This window comes from Danio aesculapii, chromosome 18, assembly GCF_903798145.1.
Source record: "Danio aesculapii chromosome 18, fDanAes4.1, whole genome shotgun sequence".
NCBI lineage: Eukaryota > Metazoa > Chordata > Actinopteri > Cypriniformes > Danionidae > Danio > Danio aesculapii.
In genome coordinates, this window is record NC_079452.1 from 1,146,752 (window position 1) to 1,162,592 (window position 15,841).

The following is a 15,841-nucleotide window of genomic DNA, read 5'->3' on the forward strand; positions in this document are numbered from 1 at the left end:
AACAAAAACCCATATTTAAATTCTGTATAATCAAGATTCATAACCATTGTGTATCATTTTCTCTTAGAATTAGAACTACAAAGGAACATTAACAATGTTAATTTTAGCATCCAGTAGTTTACTTACCTTTGACAGTTATATTCCAGATCTTCTCCAAGTATGAGGACCCAAATAAATATTTGATACAGGTCTAGGCAGCCAGACTACACATCCCTTAATCCTCAACACCTCACACCTGAAGTTCATGAACATCAGGTATGAGGTACTCATGATTATGATATGTAGCTATGTTTCCATCTAAAAACTGTATTATCACATAAAAGTTGTGCGAATAAAGCAGCGTTTACATCCAACGAGTCAATTTGTGCAGTAAAAGTGTTTCCATCGTAGTTTATGCTCATCTTTTCTTATCGAATAAAAAGTTTATCCTACTCAGTTATGCGCAAAAGTATTTTATGCGCATTTTCAAAATTTATGCACATCATGGCATTTCCATCAACCGTTTTTTTTTTATGCACACATCCAAAATGCACATAAAAATAGGTGGATGGAAACATAGCTTGTGTAGTCTGGTTCAGTGGCAGATGTGATGTGAAGGGTCAGGTAGGTACTTAACTTGGTGACAAGGACAGGACCTAAGCTTGAGATATAAAAGTAGAATGCAGTTAGTGCGTGCTCCACAAATCACCCATATATTAAGTTATTTTAAAATGAATGTTGGCAACTTTACTTTTCATAATTTTAAATACTAGTAGTAATTAAATTATGAAGATTTGTAAATTAATTCCTCTAATTCCTTTAATTCAGTCACAATTGTGTACTTTGTAATCTTTCTTTCTAGAAACAATTCAATTAGTGTTCAGGTATGTAATTCTTACAAATTATAATACGAGATCTCTTTGTGCAGTTCTTACCATTAATGATAAGACTAATAAAACATCTGAAGACAAACCTATGAATAAAACAGATTTTTGTAGATTTGGTTCATCTGGACTAAAAAGTAGTTTATCATTAGTAGTTTGGCTAGCTTTGTTTAAAATGTTTAGATAATTTCAGTAGTGGTTTGTTTAGTTGAGTTATTATATAATTCTATATATTATTAAAAAGAGATAAAAGCCCTTTGTAATTAAACCTATCAAAGAACAACCAAACAAACCTGATTTAAAACTAGGCTTTCTAGTGTGAATGCCAACTAGCAACAATCCACATAAGCACATAATCCAAATTACCAATAAGATATCAAAATGTACATCTATCTAATTGTAATTGCGAATAATAAATGTAGAGCTCTGCCTTTAATTGCTAGTAATACCAGTTGCAGAGTAGAGCTGTTTTGTTATAATTGTGTTGACATTACTATTAAAAGGATAGTAATAATATTCTATCGTCATTTACTCTCCCTTCACTTGATCCAAATATTTTTACATTTTTTTCTGTTGAAAACAAAAGCAGATATTTTAAAGAAAGATGAAACTTTCACTTTCACCATTAACTTTCACTGTAGGAAAAACAAATATTAAAAAATCTATGTCAAACATAACCAAGTCAATGGTTAAAAGTAAGTAACTTAAAAGTTTAGAACCACTTGAGGGTGGATAAGTTGTGAGTACATTTACATTTTTTGGTGAATTATCAATTTATCCTACTATAAGTGCTTTCATCTGATTTACTTACCCAATACTGCTGACATAAGCACCGAGGATGACCAAAGTTTAAGAACAAAGGGTCCTCATCCTGAAAACAGCCTGGAAATCTCTCTTGGCAGAGACAAGATTCTGAGTGAGCTGCTCTTTGGAATGAGCATTCATCTGGGAGAGCAGGAAGGGGAAAATTAATTTCTCCACTTACACTACAGCAAAAAAATAACTTATTTATAAAATAACTTTTCATTATTAGAATAATTACACAAATACATTAAGTATAATAAATTAACAAGAGCCATGATACACACAGTAGCTACAAGCTGCATTTCTTATTTTTAAAGTGAGCAAAACTATTTAAAATAAAATATGAACTTCACTTGAGCACTTTCTTTTCTCACTGAAATGTTCAAGTTGTTAAAGCCAATAAACACTTCAGTTAGAAGCAATCAAGCTTAAGCAAAGCATGTAATCAAAAGTAGTCAATAGTAATAGTAGTCAAACTAATCATTCATTAGGGTTAATTGTGAAATAGGTATTTGTTAAGTTGAAATTGTTCTATTTTTTAATGTCAAATCATTTTTTAATAATAACAATAATAAAGGTTTAGTCTGATGTTTTAACCCACATATACATTTCAAAGTTAACTCAATAAACATCTGTTAAACACAGATTTCTTTCTATAATTTTCCAGATCTTATCCATGAAGGATGAAAAGAAATTTAGTACATGCCAATATATGCAAATGGATATATGCATAGCTAGTGTTTTTCCCCTACTAATAAACTTCTGTTGAACGATTAATGTTACTTTTCCCATTTGTATAAGCTTCTCTTTATAAGATCGATGTTGTAATGTAATTAAAATACATTCAGTAAATAGACTATAGCATTCATTTAGTAGTTCAAGCATAAAACAAGATGAAAACTCGTTTACATGCACACGCTCGTCAGGATCAGCAAAGACATGCCACGGGTTAGTAAAAATTGAAAGCAGTGCTTCTTGTACATTCTGAGACCTACTATCATATATCAATCAGACAAGTTAAAATCAATGATTTTAAAAGAAAAAGGACCGTAAACACGGACATTTCGCAACGGCATACAGTTCACTGAAAGAGCTTTAATTGCGTTACTAAAAATTAAAAGTTTTTCTGTATCATACCTGTCAACATCGGGATGTGAAGGGATATGCCCACCATAATAAAGGATCCAATTTCCGTTTGGGAAACAGTGTCTATTTATCACTATGGGGCGCGTTGAGGATTGCGTGGGAGGGATGACGGCACCTAATGCAAAGAAAGGGAATCCCGACATTTTTATGTTTATTTCAAAGCGTTTTCATGCCTAAATAAAGCAAAAGCACAGAATGACCCACATTTAAGAGCAAGGGGAGGCCCCTGGAGGTTCGGCGGTATAAGTTGCGTATAGCGAGGATCAGCTCTTTAAAATTTATTTGCCACCCTTCACAAAAAGACTGAAAATACGGGAGAAATACGGGAAAATACTTTTACGGGATGATAGTGGGATAGAACTGTAAAATACGGCAGAATTCCGGGAAAAACGCGAGGGTTGACAGGTTTGTTCTGCATGTACCCCATTAATTGGATTTCAAATGTATAAATTGTATTCCACAGTAACATACATTTCAAAATAATCTAATTTAATAATCTTGTAACAAGCTGCAATAAGCATAGTGTTGTTTGCTCGCAGGCTAACGTTAGAATACGCTGCTGCAGTGCTGAGAAATAGAGGTTAAGTTGGTTTTACATTCGCACATTCGTTCATTTAGAAGTATTTATATTGTTTACCATGTTACTTTGAATATTCGATCGGAATTAGCATGCAAGTATGACTTCTAAACAACATGAACACTATCTAATTCACTGTGAACAATGTACTTTGACAGTCATGTGCTGCTAATATGATTTTCCTATTTAGTATTTGCAAAGAATACTTTTCTGAAATTATATTATTAAATGTCTGAATATCCGAAAATAAAACCAACTTTACCTCTACTGCTGAGAAGGAACTCCTAACGTTATTTAAATGGATTGTTTCGCGTTTAAATCTAGGATTGCATTTTTTACACGTGTGCACAGAGTAGTGATGTACCGTTCTTGAACGATTCGTTTATTTTGAACGAATCTTCAATATGACTCGGGAACTACGAGTACTCTTAGGGAGTGATTCGTTCATCCGCACGTGCGCAAACTGCGCACATTTGTGCAGGTGGTATCGTTCATTTCAAATCTTTTGAGTCGTTCGTCGCGGAAAGGCAGAAGTCAATCATTTGCGTTTAGAGCCGGAAAGAGAATTGATCCGTTCACCTCTCGAGTCCTCGGGTTTGAGTCATTGTATCACGTGATGAACGAACGACTCAAGAACTAGAAGACTCGAAAGGTGAACTAATCATCATGGCTCCTATCGGCTCAGACTGTACATTGGTTAAAGAGCCCATATTATACATGAAATAGGGTCATATGTAGGTTGTAAGGGTCTCCAACAACAGTCTAATATGCATGCAAGGTCATAAAACACTTTGATGGTCTTATAACCTGCATTTATTTTTACCTAATTATCCCAGCGACTCCCATATGAATCGTTCAGCGATTCATTTGTTCCCAACCCCCTCCTCAGCGCGAAGCTAATCTGCGCTGATTGGACCGATGACAGCCTGCTGCGATTGGTCGACAGTGACAGGCTTCAGCACGAGACAGAGTGAAATGCCCAGCTGGTAATCAACTATATAAAAGTAGTCACAGTGCACACGGGCTTCATAGTGTAAGGCTTTTTTCACACACACACACAACCCTCCTCAGAAGAACTGGGGAGATCGACGCGAGTCTCTCTCTCTCCCTCTCTCTCTCTCACACACACACAACACTCCTCAGAAGAACTAGGGAAAGCGACGCGAGTCTCTCTCTGTCTCTCTCTCTCTCTCACACACACACACACACACAACGCTCCTCAGAAAAACTAGGGAAAGCGACGCGAGTCTCTCTCTCTCTCTCACACACACACACACAACGCTCCTCAGAAGAACTAGGGAAAGCGACGCGAGTCTCTCTCTCTCTCTCTCTCACACACACACACACACACACACACACACACACAACGCTCCTCAGAAAAACTAGGGAAAGCGACGCGAGTCTCTCTCTCTCTCTCTCACACACACACACAACGCTCCTCAGAAGAACTAGGGAAAGCGACGCGAGTCTCTCTCTCTCTCTCACACACACACACACACACACAACGCTCCTCAGAAGAACTAGGGAAAGTGACACGAGTCTCCTGTCTCCTAGCTTACGATCGATCGCCATAGCAACGACAAACGGCAGTGGAACGCGAGCTCACAAAAGCCTTTAACGTTAAATCCGTAAACAAAGCGGCACGCGTCGCATTTTTAACGTGGCTTACATGTGATAAGAGAATATAAAGAGTAACCGCGTGTACTGTACCAGGTTAACAACTCATCTTTGGGTAGAGACTGTCAATATTATCCATCTGAGCACAGCGTGACTTCATTCGACCGGCGGCGTCTGTGTGTGTGTGTCTAGTGTTTTTTCTGTGTTAGTGGGCGGGGCCGCAGGTTTCAAATCTCCCTGGTTTGCGCGCGTAACTACTGGCGAGGCTTGTGTTTCGTGGCTGCGTCATCGCGAAACACCTAATGACTCGTTATCAAGGCGACTCGTTTGAAGCACTATGAGTCGACTCTTTTATAGATGAATCAATAGTTTTAAACACTGTACACTTACAGATTTAAGCCTTAGCTGGATATTTCACTTCACTTAGAGCTGTGTTACACACTACATGGAAGGGCATTTTCAAAAACCCATAATATGGGCTCTTTAAGATTATATGTGACTGTAAGTGCAACGTGAACGAACCACTGACATTTGAAGACATGAAGAGGTGAGCTGAGCAAAAAAAATACCTCCATAGACAAAAGAGCAGGTAAACATTGAATTATTATTTTCTCCTTCTTATTGTATTTTGTTGTGTGATCAACCTTTTGGGCTCGTTGTAAATGTGTTTGGAAGCAATTCGTAACATTTTAATAATATTTTGGCAAACTGAACCAAATGAACGAAATGACTCGAAAAAAGATTCGTTCATCTCGATAAACGAGACTCAAAGATCCGAGTCAGTAAAATGATCCGAACTTCCCATCACTAGCACAGAGCCAAAAGTCCTAAAACGGTTTGATATGAATACATAAATTGTCCAATAACATCACGCATATCGGTATGACTTGCCTGTATTTTTGTGCGTGCATTACTTTTTTAACAGATTGAGGTGCAGTTAACGTCAGGCTGGTTCTTTCACCAATGCAGCATTCAATCCACAAACAAAGTAGCATATATTGACATTAAAATTATTGATGCATACTTGCAATTATGCTGGGTGTTTTAACGTTCGTCTGAAATGTCAGCGCTGTCGGTGCAGTATGCAATCTCAGAAGACACACGTGCTGTGGTGCTGTCAGAGACCGGTGTTCTGGAGAATTCGGTTCCTCCTTGTTTTCCATTCACAGCGCATGCGCAACTCCACAACGTTGGTTTCACCCTTGATCATCAAACATTTTTTTAATTACATTTTGTAATTGTACTTATTGCACGCACTCATTTATTGTTTTGCTGTTAATGTGTGCGTTAGCGTGTGCGTGTTCCCTCGCGTTTCTTTCAAACAATGTATAAGCCTTGTCCAAAAAAATAGCACTGCAAAATTAGTGTCTTTGATTACTTTAGGTAACTCATGATGATGCTTGTAATGTTTAAAATTGCATGGGGTGTTTATGTAAACACTTGTCACTTTACATCTGCATATGAAAACAAAAACAATACAATGTCTTTTTAATGTCATAATTGTATCTAACAATATTCATTCGCAGAAAGGGTATTTACACTAAAATTATGGATTTAGTAAAGAATACAATTAAAATATAGACTTACTAACTTTTAAAAACAATTTATTATGTATAAAGGAGTTTACATTAAAACACTTAGGAAACAGATTTTTTTACATGGCCCATAGAAGTGTTTCCCCACTACATAATAAATTTCAAGCATTTAAAACAAAATACAGTGGTGGTGGTGATGTTTGTAATGTATTAATTATGTCTAATGACAATTACAGTATTTAAAGAACAGTTCCTTTACACTAAAACAATCACTGTATTCAATCACTTCTTTTTGTGGACTACGCAGTGACCATATGCATTCACCTGCTTGGGTAAATAGGTAATTTTTTATTATTAAACACAATTTTTGTATCTTTGGTTCTTGTTTAAATTGACAGAAGTTGTTCAGTGACTACTGTGGTTGAGCACATTGCAATATTAATGCTAAAGTTATATTGTGTAGCCTAGAATGAAGAATATTATTGCCCAGCTTGCTTTAGACACTATATTTTGAAAAAGGTATGCATATTTTGGTTGGTTTGCAAAAACAGACTTTTTAAAAGATTTTTATTTTATTATTTTATTGCCGGCGACTCTGTGGCGCAGTAGGTAGTGCTGTTGCCTCAAAGCAAGAAGGTCGCTGGTTTGAGCCACGGCTGGGTCAGTTGGCATTTCTGTGTGGAGTTTGTATGTTCTCCCTGCATTTGTTTCCTCTGGGTGCTCCGGTTTCCCCCACAGTTCAAAGACATGTGGTACAGGTGAATTGGGTAGGCTAATTTGTACGTAGTGTATGAGTGTGAAAAAGTGTGTATGGCTGTTTCCCAGAGATGGGTTGCAGCTGAAAGTGCATCCGCTTTGTAAAACATGTGCTGGATAAGTTGGCAGTTTATTTCGTTGTGGCGACCCCTGATTAATTAAGGGACTAAGCCGAAAAGAAAATGAGTGAATGAATGTTCACTGTTAACATAAAAAAAACTGCAACATTGAAGTTGTGTAGGATTGTTCAAATAAAAAATAATTTAACGAATCTTTTTAATTTACCCATGTTTTTGCAAGATTTTTTTTTGTGCAAATGAAAATTAGGTATAAATCTGTTAAAACGGCCTTGTATTGCATTTTAAATACTAAGAAGATAATTACTTTTCTCTGCTTTGGGAAAATCAGGGAAAAATTTGTTTTCAGTGTAAAGGCATTTTCTGAAGATATGTGACAAGTTAAGCAAATATGTAATTTAAAACAACACAAGTATCACTGTGATTAATCTGAACTAAAACACTAGAATTTGTGCAGCGTAGGATCATTTATTTTTTTCTTTCAACGCTGTTTAAAAGAAATGAGCGAGCACGTGCAAACAACAACAATAGACATAGACATGGGTATTTGTGCAAATAATTACAAAATTTGTGGTGAAATGGATACGGGGCTTATGCAATTACACCAAAACAACCATGAACTGATTCACTTCACAGAGCGAATTCATGACGTCGTGATTTGTGTACTAAAACTGTAAAACCAGCCTTAAAGTTGCGCATGCGCTGTGAAGGGGGAATAGGAGTAACCGAATTCTCCAGAAGACCTGTTGGCACTTTTTTTCAGGGGTTTCAGTACAGCCTAACCGCTACTACGTCATCAGGTGGGCATGGCTTATCTTTGAATCTGCATAGGTCACGAATCATGCGCAGATTGTGAAAACCGCCGTTTCCCTTAGATACCTTTATGTGATCACAGGGGGTTCGTGTCCAATGCCATTTATATGCAGTACTTTGAAATAGCTGTCCTAATTGCAGGTGTTTCATGTGTAGTCAGTGTATTTTATATTAAACAAAGTACCTTAAATACCTGTCAAATTACATTAATACTGTTATAGCTTAAGATCCTTGTCCTGATCCCAGGTGTTTTGATCCCTATCATACACCCGGCGCAATGCGCAACGCGCAACGCAACTGTTGTTTGCTAGTTTCTAAAAAAAGTCTAAAAAAAGAGGCGTGTTGAGGCGCATTGCTGGCGCGTTGCTATTTTGAGAAACTATAATAGACTGTTCAACAGACCAGAACAAAGCCGGTCTATTGTCCAGCGCAGATCGATCGATCGATCGATCTATCGATCTATCGATCTATCGATCCATCTATCTATCTGTCTATCTATCTATCTATCTATCTATCTATCTATCTATCTATCTATCTATCTATCATGCTAATAACATGCTAATTCATGCTAGAATCATGCTAGTAACATGCTAGTTCATGCTAGAATAATGCTAGTAACATGCTAGTTCATGCTAGAATCATGCTAGTAGAGAAGCGGGGGTTGGCTTGTTTGACTCATGCTAGCACACCATAAATCCTGTATGGTTCACATGCTAGCAATGACTAGCAACATGCTAATTCATGCTGGAATCATGCTAGTAACATGCTAATTCATGCTAGTAACATGCTAATTCATGCTAGAATCATGCTAATAACATGCTAATTCATACTAGAATCATGCTAATCACATGCTAATTCATGATAGAATTATGCTAGTAACATGCTAATTCATGCTAGAATCCTGCTAGTAACAGGCTAATTCATGCTAGAATCCTGCTAGTAACATGCTAATTCATGCTAGAATGATGCTAGTAACATGCTAATTCATGCTAGAATCATGCTAGTAACATGCTAATTTATGCTAGAATCATGCTAATAACATGCTAATTCGTGGTAGAATGATGCTAATGACATGCTAATCATCTATCTATCTATCTATCTATCTTTTCATACTTTTTAAAACGGTTTTAAACTAAATAAACTATTACCAACAGACTTTCACAAGCCAGCCCCAAAGTTTGTCCTCAAACTTTAATATCTAGTTCGGCTGGCTTGTGTAGCAAGCCAGACTACTGTTATCCTATTTAAACTTATTATTTATTTATTTTTTTTTTTATTATTCTTCTTCTTCTGAGACTAAAAATTAAACTCTATCTCCTCCTAGAGCTTTCGAGCTATGACCACCAAACTCGCACCAGACCTCCGAACTATTCGGACTCGGATTGCTATATCTTTTCCGACTGATCCGACTTTCGGTTTTCCGAAAACACCCCCGGGACCACCGGAAAAATCCCATAGACTTAACATGGGATCAAACTTTGTGAGCGCATAACTCTGCGTCAGACTGTCGCACAGACTTCTAACTGGGCTCATTTAACTCAGACTATCAATCTGCCAATGACTGATCACCTTTAAACTTTCTAGCCACGCCCTAGCAACCACTTTTGGACCCTAGAAACTGTCCCATAGACTTCCATTGCAAAAGACTGTCATTGACTTAACATTGAATCAAACTCTGTGGGCTCATAACTCTGCATCAGAGTGTCACACTGACTTCTAACTGGGCTCATTTAACTCAGACTACCAAACTGCCAATCACTGATGAGCTTTTAACTTTCTAGCCACACCCTAACAACTAGATACTGCACCCTAGCAACAACTGTCCCATAGACTTCCATTGCAAAAGACTGTCATTGACTTGACATTAGATCAAACTTTGTGACCTCATAGCTTTCCATCAGACTGTCATACTTATCTATCTATCTATCTATCTATCTATCTATCTATCTATCTATCTATCTATCTATCTATCTATCTATCTATCTATCTATCTATCTATCTATCTATCTATCTATCCTTTTTCAAACTGTTTTCATCTATCTATCTATCTATCTATCTATCTATCTATCTATCTATCTATCTATCTATCTATCTATCTATCTATCTATCTTTTTTCAAACTGTTTTATCTATCTATCTATCTATCTATCTATCTATCTATCTATCTATCTATCTATCTATCTATCTATCTATCTATCTATCTATCTATCTATCTATCTATCTATCTATCTATCAACTGTTTTTATCTATCTATCTATCTATCTATCTATCTATCTATCTATCTATCTATCTATCTATCTATCTATCTATCTATCTATCTATCTATCTATCTATCTATCTATCTATCTATCTATCCTTTTTCAAACTGTTTTTATCTATCTATCTATCTATCTATCTATCTATCTATCTATCTATCTATCTATCTATCTATCTATCTATCAACTGGTTTTATCTATCTATCTATCTATCTATCTATCTATCTATCTATCTATCTATCTATCTATCTATCTATCTATCTATCAACTGTTTTTATCTATCTATCTATCTATCTATCTATCTATCTATCTATCTATCTATCTATCCTTTTTCAAACTGTTTTTATCTATCTATCTATCTATCTATCTATCTATCTATCTATCTATCTATCTATCTATCTATCTATCTATCTATCTATCTATCTATCTATCTATCTATCTATCTATCTATCCTTTTTCAAACTGTTTTTATCTATCTATCTATCTATCTATCTATCTATCTATCTATCTATCTATCTATCTATCTATCTATCTATCTATCTGTCTGTCTGTCTGTCTGTCTGTCTGTCTGTCTGTCTGTCTATCTATCTATCTATCTATCTATCTATCTAAGAACATGCTAATTCATGCTAGAGTCATGCTAGTAACATGCTAATTCATGCTACAATCATGCTAGTAACATGCTAATTCATGCTAGAATCATGCTAGTAACATGCTAATTCATGCTAAAACGATGCTAATTTATGCTAGAGTCATGCTAGTAACATGCTAATTCATGCTAGAATCATGCTAGTAACATGCTAATTCATGCTAGAATCATGCTAGTAACATGCTAATTCAAGCTAGAATCATGCTAGTAACATGCTAATTCATGCTAGAATCATGCTAATTCATGCTAGAATCATGCTAGTAACATGCTAATTCATGCTAGAATCATGCTAGTAACATGCTAATTCATGCTAAAACGATGCTAATTTATGCTAGAATCATGCTAGTGACATGCTAATTCATGCTAGAATCATGCTAGTAACATGCTAATTCATGCTAGAATCATGCTAGTAACATGCTAATTCATGCTAGAATCATGCTAGTTACATGCTAATTCGTGCTAGAACGATGCTAATTCATGCTAGAATCATGCTAGTAACATGCTAATTCATGCTAGAATCATGCTAGTAACATGCTAATTCATGCTAAAATCATGCTAGTAACAGGCTAATTCATGCTAGAATCATGCTAGTAACATGCTAATTCATGCTAGAATCATGCTAGTAACATGTTAATTTATGCTAGTAACATGCTAATTCATGCTAGAATCATGCTAGTAACATGCTAATTCATGGTAGAATCATGCTAGTAACATTCTAATTCATGCTAGAATGATGCTAATAACATGCTAATTCATGCTAAAATCATGCTAATAACATGCTAATTCATGCTAGAATCATGTTAGTAACATGCTAATTCACGCTAGAATCATGCTAGTAACATGCTAATTCATGCTAGAATCATGCTAGTAACATGCTAATTCATGCTAGAATCATGCTAGTAACATGCTAATTCATGCTAGAATCATGCTGGTAACATGCTAATTCATGCTAGAATCATGCTAGTAACATGCCAATTCATGCTAGAATCATGCTAATAACATGCTAATTCATGCTAGAATCATGCTAATGACCTGCTAATTCATGCTAGAATCATGCTAGTAATATGCTAATTCATGCTAGTAACATGCTAATTCATGCTAGAATCATGCTATTAACATGCTAATTCATGCTAGTAACATGCTAATTCATGCTAGAATCATGCTAGTAACATGCTAATTCATGCTAGAATCATGGTAATAACATGCTAGTTCATGCTAGAATCATGCTAGTAACATGCTAATTCATGCTAGAATCATGCTAATAACATGCTAATTCATGGTAGAATCATGCTAATGACATGCTAATCGTTCTATCTATCTATCTATCTATCTATCTATCTATCTATCTATCTATCTATCTATCTATCTATCTATCTATCTATCTATCTATCTATCTATCTATCTATCTATCTATCTATCTATCTATTTTTAAACTAAATAAACTATTACCGACAGACTTTCACAAGCCAGCCTCAAAGTTTGTCCTCAAACTTTAATAATCTAGTAATTATTATTATTTTTTTTTATTATTCTTCTTCTGAGACTAAATTTCTAACTCTATCTCCTCCTAGAGCTTTCAAGCTATGACCACCAAACTCGCACCAGACCTCCGAACTATTCGGACTCGGATTGCTATATCTCCTCAGACTGATCCGACTTTCGGTTTTCCGAAAAACGTCCCGGGACCACCGGAAAAATCCCATAGGCGTAACATTGGACCAAACTTTGTGACCTCATAACTCTGCGTCAGAATGTCACACAGACTTCTAATTGGGCTCATTTAACTCAGACTACCTAACTGCCAATAACTGATGAGCTTTAAACTTTCTAGCCACGCCCTAGCAACCACTTTTGGACCCTAGAAACTGTCCCATAGACTTCCATTGCAAATGATGCTCATTGACTTTACATTGGATCAAACTTTGTGAGCTCATAACTCTGCATCAGACTGTCATACAGACTAATGGCTGAGCTCATTTAACTAAGTCTAGCCAGCAGCCAATCACTGATGGCCTTTTAACTTTCTAGCCACACCCTAACGACCAGATATTGCACCCTAGCAACTGTCCCATAGACTGCCATTATAGAGGCCCAGATTGATATCGTCCTGCTGCAGTGTTATAGAGACATGGGGGTTGTTTTTAACTGTTCATACTGGCAAGAAGCTTTGATACATCATCAGTCTAAGCTGTCAATCAACTCCATAGCAACAAAACAGACTAACCCTAGCAACGATATAACAGCAGCTATATCTCAGCATCAGAACATCGTAGAGAAGCGGGGGTTGGCTTGTTTGACTCAGGCTAGCACACCATAAATCCTGTATGGTTCACATGCTAGCAATGACTAGCAACATGCTAATTCATGCTGGAAACATGCTAGTAACATGCTAATTCATGCTAGAATCATGCTAGTAACATGCTAATTCATGCTAGAATCATGCTAGTAACATGCTAATTCATGCTAAAATCATGCTAGTAACATGCTTATTCATGCTAGAATCTTGCTAGTAACATGCTAATTTATGCTAGAATCTTGCTAGTAACATGCTAATTCATGCTAGAATCATGCTAGTAACATGCTAATTCATGCTAGAATCATGCTAGTGACATGCTAATTCTTGCTAGAATCATGCTAGTAACATGCTAATTCATGCTAGAATCATGCTAGTAACATGCTAATTCATGCTAGAAACATGCTAGTAACATGCTAATTCATGCTAGAAACATGCTAGTAACATGCTAATTCATGCTAGAATCATGCTACTAACATGCTAATTCATGCTAGAATCATGCTAGTAACATGCTAATTCATGCTATAATCTTGCTAGTAACATGCTAATTCATGCTAGAATCATGCTAGTAACATGCTAATTCATGCTAGAATCATGCTAGTGACATGCTAATTCTTGCTAGAATCATGCTAGTAACATGCTAATTCATGCTAGAATCATGCTAGTAACATGCTAATTCATGCTAGAAACATGCTAGTAACATGCTAATTCATGCTAGAAACATGCTAGTAACATGCTAATTCATGCTAGAATCATGCTACTAACATGCTAATTCATGCTAGAATCATGCTAGTAACATGCTAATTCATGCTATAATCATGCTAATTCATGCTATAATCAGGCTAGTAACATGCTAATTCATGCTATAATCATGCTAGTAACATGCTAATTCATGCTAGAATCATGCTAGTAACATGCTAATTCATGCTAGAATCATGCTAGTAACATGCTAATTCATGCTAGAATCATGCTAGTAACATGCTAGTTCATGCTAGAATCATGCTAGTAACATGCTAATATATGCTAGTAACATGCTAATTCATGCTAGAATCATGCTAGTAACATGCTAATCCATGCTAGAATCATGCTAGTAACATGCTAATTCATGTTAGAATCATGCTAGTAACATGCTAATTCATGCTAGAATCATGCTAATAACATGCTAATTCATGCTAGAATCATGCTAATTTAAGCTAGTAACATGCTAATTCATGCTAGAATCATGTTAATAACATGCTAGTTCATGCTAGAATCATGCTAGTAACATGCTAATTCATGTTAGAATCGTGCTAGTAACATGCTAATTCATGCAAGAATCATGCTAGTAACATGCTAATTCATGCTAGAATCATGCTAGTAACATGCTAGTTCATGGTAGAATCATGCTAATAACATGCTAATTCATGCTAGTAACATGCTAATTCATGCTAGAATCATGCTAATAACATGCTAATTCATGCTAGAATCATTCTAGTAACATGCTAATTCATGCTAGAATCATGCTAGTAACATGCTAATTTATGCTAGTAACATGCTAATTCATGCTAGAATCATGCTAATGACATGCTAATCGTTCTGTCTATCTATCTATCTATCTATCTATCTATCTATCTATCTATCTATCTATCTATCTATCTATCTATCTATCTATCTATCTATCTATCTATCTATCTATCTATCTATCTATCTATCTATCTATCTTTTTAAAACTACTTTAAACTAAATAAACTATTACCAACAGACTTTCACAAGCCAGCCTCAAAGTTTGTCCCCAAACTTTAATAATCTAGTTAGGCTGGCTTGTCAAAGCCAACCTACTGAAAATCTTTCTAAACTTATTATTATTTATTTATTTTTTTTTATTCTTCTGAGACTAAATTTGCAAGACTATCTCCTCCTAGAGCTTTCGAGCTATGACCACCAAACTCGCACCAGACCTCCAAACTATTCTGACTCGCGTTGCTATATCTTTTCCGACTGATCCGACTTTCGGTTTTCCGAAAAACGTCCCGGGACCACCGGAAAAATCCCATAGACTTAACATGGGATCAAACTTTGTGAGCTCATAACTCTGCATCAGACTGTCGCACAGACTTCTAACTGGGCTCATTTAACTCAGATTATCAATCTGCCAATGACTGATCACCTTTAAACTTTCTAGCCACACCCTAGCAACCACTTTTGGACCCTAGAAACTGTCCCATAGACTTCCATTGCAAAAGACCGCCATTGACTTAACATTGAATCAAACTCTGAGAGCTCAAAACTCTGCATCAGACTGTCATACAGACTAATGGCTAAGCTCATTTAACTCAGACTACCAAACTGCCAATCACTGATGAGCTTTTAACTTTCTAGCCACACCCTAACTACCAGATACTGCACCCTAGCAACAACTGTCCCATAGACTTCCATTGCAAAAGACTGTCATTGACTAACATTAGATCAAACTTTGTG